Below are 9,044 nucleotides of genomic sequence, written 5' to 3'. Positions count from 1 at the left end.
TTCTTACATCCCGACATCAACTACAGAGTCATAGACGCTGACTGAAGAGATACAACTGACTTCCACCATGGAAAATGTGAGATTTAAACACTTTAGGGGTTTTTCTGTGTTTTAGCATCGAGACGTTTAGCTAGCTAGCTTAAAAGAGAACTTTTAAAAGAGAGTTTTGATAATTATTAATAACTTCGTCACCACTGTCATATATTTAAAATGTTTGGTAACTTTTAAAGAGAACTTTTAACCTAGCTAAACGTTAGCTAAGCTAATGTTTTAAGCTAGCTAAGCTAACGTTTAGCTAAACTTCAATCTGCCATGAACACTCCCTCACTGAAGTAAAAAAACGAATTCATATTATCATTAATTATCATTAATTATATTTTCCTACAGTATGAAAATACTATGTATAAAGAAGGAGTGTCTTGCTTTGTTATCAGACCTCGAGGTTCTGTCTCGAGGAGGTTTTAACTCCTTCACTCTTTCAGTTTTATGAGAACATGCTAAATATTCCTGTAATCATGTTTTTAATCAGGCTACCAGCCAATCTGAAACCAGCTCTAATAAAGCACAGAAATCCACACTGTGTAAGAGTGTGAGGATCAGGGGTCAATAGGGGGAGTAGCTCATTGTAGCCCTGGGGCCTCCTGCTAACTTAATCTGGCCTCCATGAACTCTTTCAGTGATAGGCTCATTATGTTTGTGACTGTTGAGAAAATTAGCTTATATACAGCTTAATCAGCAGCTAGTTCATATGCAGCTTTAAGTAGCAACTAGCTTATATACAGTTTAATTAACAGCTAGCTTATATGCAGCTTTAAGTAGCAATTGACTTATATACAGTTTAATTAATCACTAGCATATTTGTAGTTTTAATAACCATTAGTTTATATACAGCTCTATTTAATCACTTATACAGTGCTCACAACACAGCAAGGCCAGAGAGAAGCAGGTGAAAGGTTACTTATTTAACTGCGACACAAGGAACAGGCAGCCATCTTTAGAGAAGATAAGGAAGACACAATAGACAGTGAGATTCAAGCGAGGGCCACCGCCCCAGCTGAGCCCGGCTTCTTCACACACTCCTTCTTAGGACCTCTCGCATGGAACTCCTCACTCACACTGATGGAAACCAACGCCTACTAGGAGGGGCCAAGGTGGATGGACATCCACGGCTTCCATCCAGGTGCCATAACGTACAAACGTGCCACGCCTGCATCTTTGACTTTGGCCAATGTGTAGCAAGGGGTGGAACCCCTATATTAAGTTTCACGCTGATGTGTTGAAGCGTGTCTCATGGTGAAGCTCTGCGAGGTTCATCCATTAGCACCCAAGCTTGTTTTTGATAGCTGGGCTGAATGACTCTGTTGATAAATAAATCTATTGCTTTGATTTAACTATACGCCTCTGAGAGCTTCTGTTTCATTCTTAAACCTGCTCTAAGTGTGAAAGACAACAACTACCAACATTTTTTCACAACAATTTGGTGACCCCGACGTGATAGATATGATACGGAGCTTCGGGTTGGAATGTTAACAGACCTCTCTATCTGTGTTTCAGAAAACAAACTGCGAGTCTCCCTGGAGGCTGGGAGCCCTGGTATTTGCCACCAGGTCGTGCCTGCAGTTCGGGAACAGTCTGATAGTGTCGACACAACTAACAAGGTGAGCAGAAGCCTATTTGACTGAATTCTGCGTATTGTATTATAGTCATAAAACTAAATTAAATCCGACTGTCCGAACTGTAAGTATGACATAGTCATTAAAAGTATTGTAAAGATTAAAAACACAGCAGCAGGGTTGTTCAGCCCAGCATTTGGGGTTTTTTGTACATATGCGTGTTTGTACATATGCGTGAATGGGTCCAGCAGAAGACGTTAGATAAAAGGCGAAAAATGATGTTTTTTTTGTGGCAGCGTAGAGTGAAGTAGTGTGAGACGCGGTCGCGCGCCTCTTCTGTCGCGGTCACGCGCCTCGCTTGAAGCGCTCAAATTCCTGCCACAAATAAAGCGTAATCTTTAACGTAATTATAAGACGTCTTGGACTACGAAGAAATTGCATAACATGACGGGGATATATGTATATGTTATTGATGTCATTGATAAACTGTATTGAGAAAAAGTGACTGCGGAATTCCCGTATTAAGAGCATCGAGTCTTCGGACATTAACTCGTGAGTAGCGATCCAGTGAAAAATAATGTAACTCTGTTTAGAGTTTCCTCGACGGAGTTTCTGGACGAGAGCACAGAAGTTGATTATATCGGTGTGTTGTTAATGACGGACGAGATTAATGAAAATGGCCAGAACGTGTACAGGTCCAGAGATGACCTAGGATAAAAAGCAGTTAAATTGTATTGTAGACGTGCTACCCTGATGGAGTAGTGGTTAAAATAACGGTCTTCGACGCGGTAGGTCCGGGATCGGCTCCCGGCTGTAACATTGTTTTTGACAATAAGCAGCGGCCGTGTGATGTATTAAAGAGCAGCGCTCTTTGATATGTGTGTAGGATAGGGACAGAATTGATTATAATTTGACTGATTGTTTGCTGAAAAAGCATTTGTTTTTCATTTGTATCGTGGTCGAGAGGTCAGCGGTACACAGTCTGTTTGATGAGGTTGAGAAAAAGAAATTGCTGTTGGAATATAAAATAGTGTGTCTAAAAAAAAAAAAAGAGCTGTCCATCTCCTTAACGGACCGCGCTTGTGTTTATGATTTGACTTAAAGAGACAGAAGTGTATGTTCTAATTTGTGTTCATTGTTTCACTGCATTTGTAAAGATATTAATTACATTCTAGACCGTATTTGTGAATTGTGCGCATTTCAGATGTGGTTTTAATTGGTGTTTATCGTTTTGACTGTGTTAGTTTGCTGAGAAGCAGTTTGTCATTTGTGCGGGCCAAGAGGTGTCTGTTTGTTTAGTTTGAGAAAAAAGAAACTTGCTGATGGAATGTGATGAGTGTGTAAAAAGAGCTTGTGACTGATTTATGCTTAAAGAGACGGCAGCGTGTGTTTTGATTATCTAGTATGAATGCGGGTGACTATTTGCTGAGCTGTACGTTTTAACTTTTGTTTATTTGTTTGACTGTATTTCTAAAGATATTCCTTTACCGCATTGGTGATCTCTGCGCATTTCAAAAATGGCAGTGTGTTGCAATTTTGTTTGAATGAAAGTGAATGTTTGAAGCGTAAATATGAGAGAGAGAGAGCTGAGAGCTGAAGCCGAGTTGATTTGTGGCTGAATGTTCGTGCGTTGTTTCAAAGTTTGGTGTCTAGAGCAGAAAAAACACACATTAGACACAGTCGTTGCACTCACACACACACATAAATCACTAGAATATGCTGAGAGACAGCTGAGGGTTAATATAAGTGTCAGTTTTACTGGCGTAGTTAAAAAAACTACTGATTTATTGGAAAATTGGGTTCCCCAGGGACTGTTAGCAAAGTCTAATGCGGAAACACAGCAGCCACTATATCCAGCCAGACAGTCGCTAAAATTATGAATGTACAAGGTTAACAGCTGCTACAAATCTTCTATTCATTTAGTCAAGACTGGCGGTGGGAATATTAGGGAGGATTTGACTACTCCTGATAAAAAACACAAATGCGGCCTTGCTTTGTGTCCACTTACAAAGACAGTTAGCGGAAGATAATTAAAAAGGTGGGGGCTTGGTGCACACTAGAGGCCTTATAAAACATTTAGTTACATCCATTGCATGTGTAATTAAAACATAGACGTTCACACCTAGCAGGGGTAAACAGGGGGATTTGTAAATAATATATATTCATACACTGTTAAATAATATGCGTTATACTTGTAAAGCTATATTGCGGAGTTGTGAGGTCACTGTATGAAGGTTTAAAACGCCGAGAGGAGCACTCCGTCATCCTTTCGTACGACAGGAACAGATAACAGTAACCCTGAAAGTCACGCTTGCTAAAAAAACCCATCAGATTAGGGCAGAAAACTGCCATCTTAACGCAGGAACAGAGTGTTCTGCTTATCTATCCACACAGAGACTTCGAAATATGTTTAGAACATTACTGTTTTCGTCTTCTTCACCCTAAGTGTTAATAATAAAATAGATCATCATTTCACACACACACATTCCAGAGAAAGCAAGGTTGTGAACGAGGGCCAGTGTGAATTCAGAGAGCAAACATGTCAATTGAAGGCATAAGAGGAGGTTTGGCTCCCTCTGCTGGCACTTCACAACCTGGGAAGAAAAAACTGTGGCCACTCCAAGAACTGCAACAGGAACAGTGGATAGGAGCTTTGGCTCCATCGTGTGGACATTTGGGAATACTGATTTCAGACTTTCTATTGATTGTTGCAGAGAGAGACGTCATGGCTGCGAAATACACCTCTTGTCTGTGCAACTTGGAGAATGATGTCCAGGATCAGAGCAGGATGAATGGAAGAATCAAACATTGGCCGGTGGAACAACAAGCGTACGAAAGAATGATAAAGAGATGGAAAGATAAAGACATTTGGGATGGAGAACTGCTGAACTGTCCTCTCACTGAAGAGAATCTGCAACAAATAAGTGAAGAACACACTTATGATGAATACAGAGCCGCTGTGGAAAGAACAGATATGGAGCTCGAAGCACTAAAAGTGTCAATACAGCTGGCAAAGCTTGACGTGGCCCCAAAGCCTGCTAAAAAGAAAAAGAAACAGCACGGACGAACTTTCTACTGCTACAACTGTGGAAAACCTGGTCACTATTCACGTGACTGCCGCACGCGTGGTCAACAACAACAACAAGGCTCACCACGTGGAAGAAGAAGAAATTATCAGAGAGAGACAGGCAATCAGCATCCAAGAAGCCAGAATCACGCTGAACAGCAATATCTTTCACATACCTGGCAACAACAGAGACACTGCTGCAACTATTAGCCACAATACCTGCGTCATATCCAGTTACAACCCACAGCCCACAGCCCACAGACAAAGCATCCTCCATCATGAAACACCTCAGCCCCTTTACTTTGAACACAAGAAACAGAAGATGTGTTCACCATTCTCACATAGACTCTGTCACATGCATCGGCACTTCAAGAATTGACTATTAACTCCCTTTGCACCTAGAGGTTTCTGAACAAAAAAGAGGGATGTTAATGCAGTTTTGTATCAGAAAAAAGGGGGAGAAGGAGCTGCATCAAAGAATCCTCCTAAGCAAAGAAATTCACATTTGGAGCTGCAAGAAAATCGAAAAGAGAAGGAGCTGCATCAAAGAATCCTCCTAAGCAAAGAAATTCACATTCGGAGCTGCAAGAAAATCGAAAATTCAAAAGAATGCACAAAAGCACATATTGTCTATGAAACAGGAAGAATGTTGCTACAAAGGAGATGAAGGAAACACAGCATCCTATGCTGTGGTGAGACAATTCGAAGATATGGAACACTCAATAGTAGCATCAGGTATCCTACCTCAACCAGCATCAGCACAAATGGCAGATGAAGCTGCTAAAGAAGAAGAGGATACAGACCAAAACAGATGGTTCTGAAAACAGCCATACAAGAACCAGAAATCACTGAAGAAACACTGATTGAGATACAGAAGAAGGCTGGACCATACGAATGGTCCGAATGGTAAAGAAGAGGAGCAACAACAGGAGAAAGTGGACTTTGTAGATCTCATGATGGCAGAGTGGTAGCACCAGCAGAATTGTGTGTCTCACTGATATCAGAGGCACGCACGAAGGAAAGAAAGGAACATTGCAAAGAATGCAAGCACTGTGCCTCTTCTGCGACGAATGCACCACCTGTGGGGATCACAATGTGAAGAAACCGTACAAAACACCTATGGGCTCTTATCCTGTACCATCAGCCTGCTTCCAAGACATCAGCATGGACTTTACTCATCTTGGTAATGGTGGACAGATTCTCAAAGTGGGTGGAGACAATCCCAACTAAAAACAGAAGACGCACAGACAGTAATGAAGTGGCTGCAGACAGAGCTGATACTCCGATAATGGTTCACATTTCAGTAATAAGCATTTGCAGGAAGTAGATATGGATCAGTGTATCATCCACAGTCACAAGGACTGGTAGAGAGGGCAAATCAGACGCTAAAATCAAAAATAGCGAAAACATGTGTAGCATCAAAGCTGACATGGGTTGAAATTTTACCATTAGCTCTAATGGCAGTGAGGAGCGCAAAAGGAAATAAGACGCATCCTTCACCACATGAGTTAATGACAAGGAGGCAAATGCCTGGTCCTCCAAGAGACGGTAGTCATATACATAGATATACATAGATACATAGATGTACATATACTTAGATGTGCAGCAAGTTGAAATGAAGGCATATGTGACTGCATTAATCATTCTCACGGAGGCTCTCTCCAAACAGGTCCAGCGAACCAGTGCAGCTGACCAGGAAAAGGTAAAAATCTCATCCGAGAGGGTGACTGGGTCAGGGTCAAAGTTCATAAGAAAAGTGGACTGACCCCAGGTGGACAGGGCCGTACGAAGTGAAGGAGGTTACTTCACACTCGGTCCAAGTCATAGGTAAAGCAGGAGCACCTTGGCACCACCTGTCACACTGTGCCCCAGCATCTGAGCCGTCCAGACCTCTAGCAGAGGTCCGAGGTAATCTGACGCAAAATGCATAATTTGTTTTGTAATTTGTAATTTGACTTTTCAGCAACCACCAACAGGTGATCCAATTAGCTACAGGACATGGAAACGACAATGTTTGGTTAAATTGAATTATTGATAATGCTATAAAAAACAAAATGGGTGGCTGTATAGCTTGTGCTGCAGCTAGACCAGCTAGGTTCACCGAACCAGCACCACTATATCCTGAATCTGACCCAACAGGATACGCATGCATGACAAATATGACTAAAATGGCTACTCCACCAAATTGCACAACTCTGGCATCCATATTTAAAGTACAAAACCTGACCCAACACAGACGCAGACATATCTTAGCTAAAAGAGCAACTGCAGTAGGATAGTTCAGTCTGGACAAAGGTCCAACCTACATAGATACAATCAGAGTGAACCAGAGGAGTGCCTAATCAATACAAATTGGTATATCAAATTGCAGTAGGTTTTGAGAGTATCGCAAGTATTATTCCATGGATAACTGTGAATAAAAATGTTGATCGTATCAATTATGTGCATTACAATGTTCTTCGTTTGGCTAATCATACTAGGGATGCAATAGAGGGTCTGGCTGAGCAGCTGGCCCCACTTCTTTGATTTCTATGCAAAACAAAATGGCTTTGGAGCTTTTGCTCAATGTTTGGAGATCTGTGTTGCACTAACATCCCCAACAATACTGCGCCGGACGGTTCAGTCACAAAAGCACTGAATAGTCTGAGGGCACTGTCAAACGAAATGCAGGAAGCATCAGGTGTGAACGATCCATTTGGAGATTGGATGGAAAACATGTTTGGAAAATGGAAGCACCTGATCTTGTCAATAGCAGTGTCAGCGGGTGTGTTCATTGCAATATTGGTCTCATGTGAATGTTGTATAATACCCTGTATTCGTTCTTTGGTTGGCCGTCCTATCACCACTGCCCTCTCCAAGGAACCATTACCACCCCCTCCTTATGGAGCTTACCCAGTATGGGAAGAGCAGAACAGCCTGGTAGGGTCAGGAGAGGCAGAGGCAGACACCAGCGTGTGAACAGGGCAGAAAGGTAAAGAAAGTGACGTCCTTCAGACGTCAAGAGAGGGATTTGTTGAGAAAATTAGCTTATATACAGCTTAATCAGCAGCTAGTTCATATGCAGCTTTAAGTAGCAACTAGCTTATATACAGTTTAATTAACAGCTAGCTTATATGCAGCTTTAAGTAGCAATTGACTTATATACAGTTTAATTAATCACTAGCATATTTGTAGTTTTAATAACCATTAGTTTATATACAGCTCTATTTAATCACTTATACAGTGCTCACAACACAGCAAGGCCAGAGAGAAGCAGGTGAAAGGTTACTTATTTAACTGCGACACAAGGAACAGGCAGCCATCTTTAGAGAAGATAAGGAAGACACAATAGACAGTGAGATTCAAGCGAGGGCCACCGCCCCAGCTGAGCCCGGCTTCTTCACACACTCCTTCTTAGGACCTCTCGCATGGAACTCCTCACTCACACTGATGGAAACCAACGCCTACTAGGAGGGGCCAAGGTGGATGGACATCCACGGCTTCCATCCAGGTGCCATAACGTACAAACGTGCCACGCCTGCATCTTTGACTTTGGCCAATGTGTAGCAAGGGGTGGAACCCCTATATTAAGTTTCACGCTGATGTGTTGAAGCGTGTCTCATGGTGAAGCTCTGCGAGGTTCATCCATTAGCACCCAAGCTTGTTTTTGATAGCTGGGCTGAATAACTCTGTTGATAAATAAATCTATTGCTTTGATATAACTATACGCCTCTGAGAGCTTCTGTTTCATTCTTAAACCTGCTCTAAGTGTGAAAGACAACAACATCACATTTTTTCACAACATGACAATAAATGTTGTTATTCACTTTATCTATTGCCAGATGTTTCTTTGACTGTACTAGTGAAGCCTCATTCTAACATGAGTGTGTGTCGTTGCAGTGTGATGTTGCCGTCCACCTGCAGGACAACCAGAGAGGAAGGAGAGTCTCCGCTCGCAGACAGTGTCCATGCTGCAGGGACGACCAGGTGACACATTTAGATCCTCATATTCAATATTGTGTGACCGATATTATGTGTTTTAAAATGTTAGTGTATAGCTTTCTTTTATATGATGATTTTAATGTAAAGTGTCTTTGAGAATCATGAAAAGCGCTCAATAAATAAAATGTATTATTATTATGAAATAAGTCACAGTGTAAACCCTCCAGAGAGTATTAGACAGGTTTTAGTTTGACATCCTCTCATGTGCTGCTCACCAGGTGACGACTTTGACCCTCAAGCGCCAGCGCTCTGCTGCTACTGGAGACCGTCCCCAGAAGAGGAGGAGGAGCTCCGTGGCCCGTCCTTCTCAACCTGCTAAGACTCCAGAGGTGTTGAACCGGGTCCCCTCTCCCTGCACCACAGCTCTTGACTTTCCTGTCTCT

The 9,044-nt window shown here is 42.0% G+C and overlaps 1 long non-coding RNA gene across 1 annotated transcript; it reads left to right on the top strand.

Moving 5' to 3' along the window:
- The first annotated feature begins 707 nt into the window (after positions 1-707).
- On the top strand, positions 708-8,386 carry LOC306791053. The gene is made up of 2 exons (XR_013772733.1): positions 708-1,658; positions 6,350-8,386. It is a non-coding gene; the product is annotated as an uncharacterized lncRNA (long non-coding RNA).
- The last annotated feature ends 658 nt before the right edge of the window (positions 8,387-9,044 follow it).

The sequence above is a fragment of the Melanostigma gelatinosum genome (genome assembly GCF_949748355.1).
Source record: "Melanostigma gelatinosum genome assembly, chromosome: 2".
NCBI classification, from domain to species: Eukaryota; Metazoa; Chordata; class Actinopteri; order Perciformes; family Zoarcidae; genus Melanostigma; species Melanostigma gelatinosum.
Note: the sequence above shows the minus strand (reverse complement) of the source record. Positions and strands in the feature narration are given on the sequence as shown.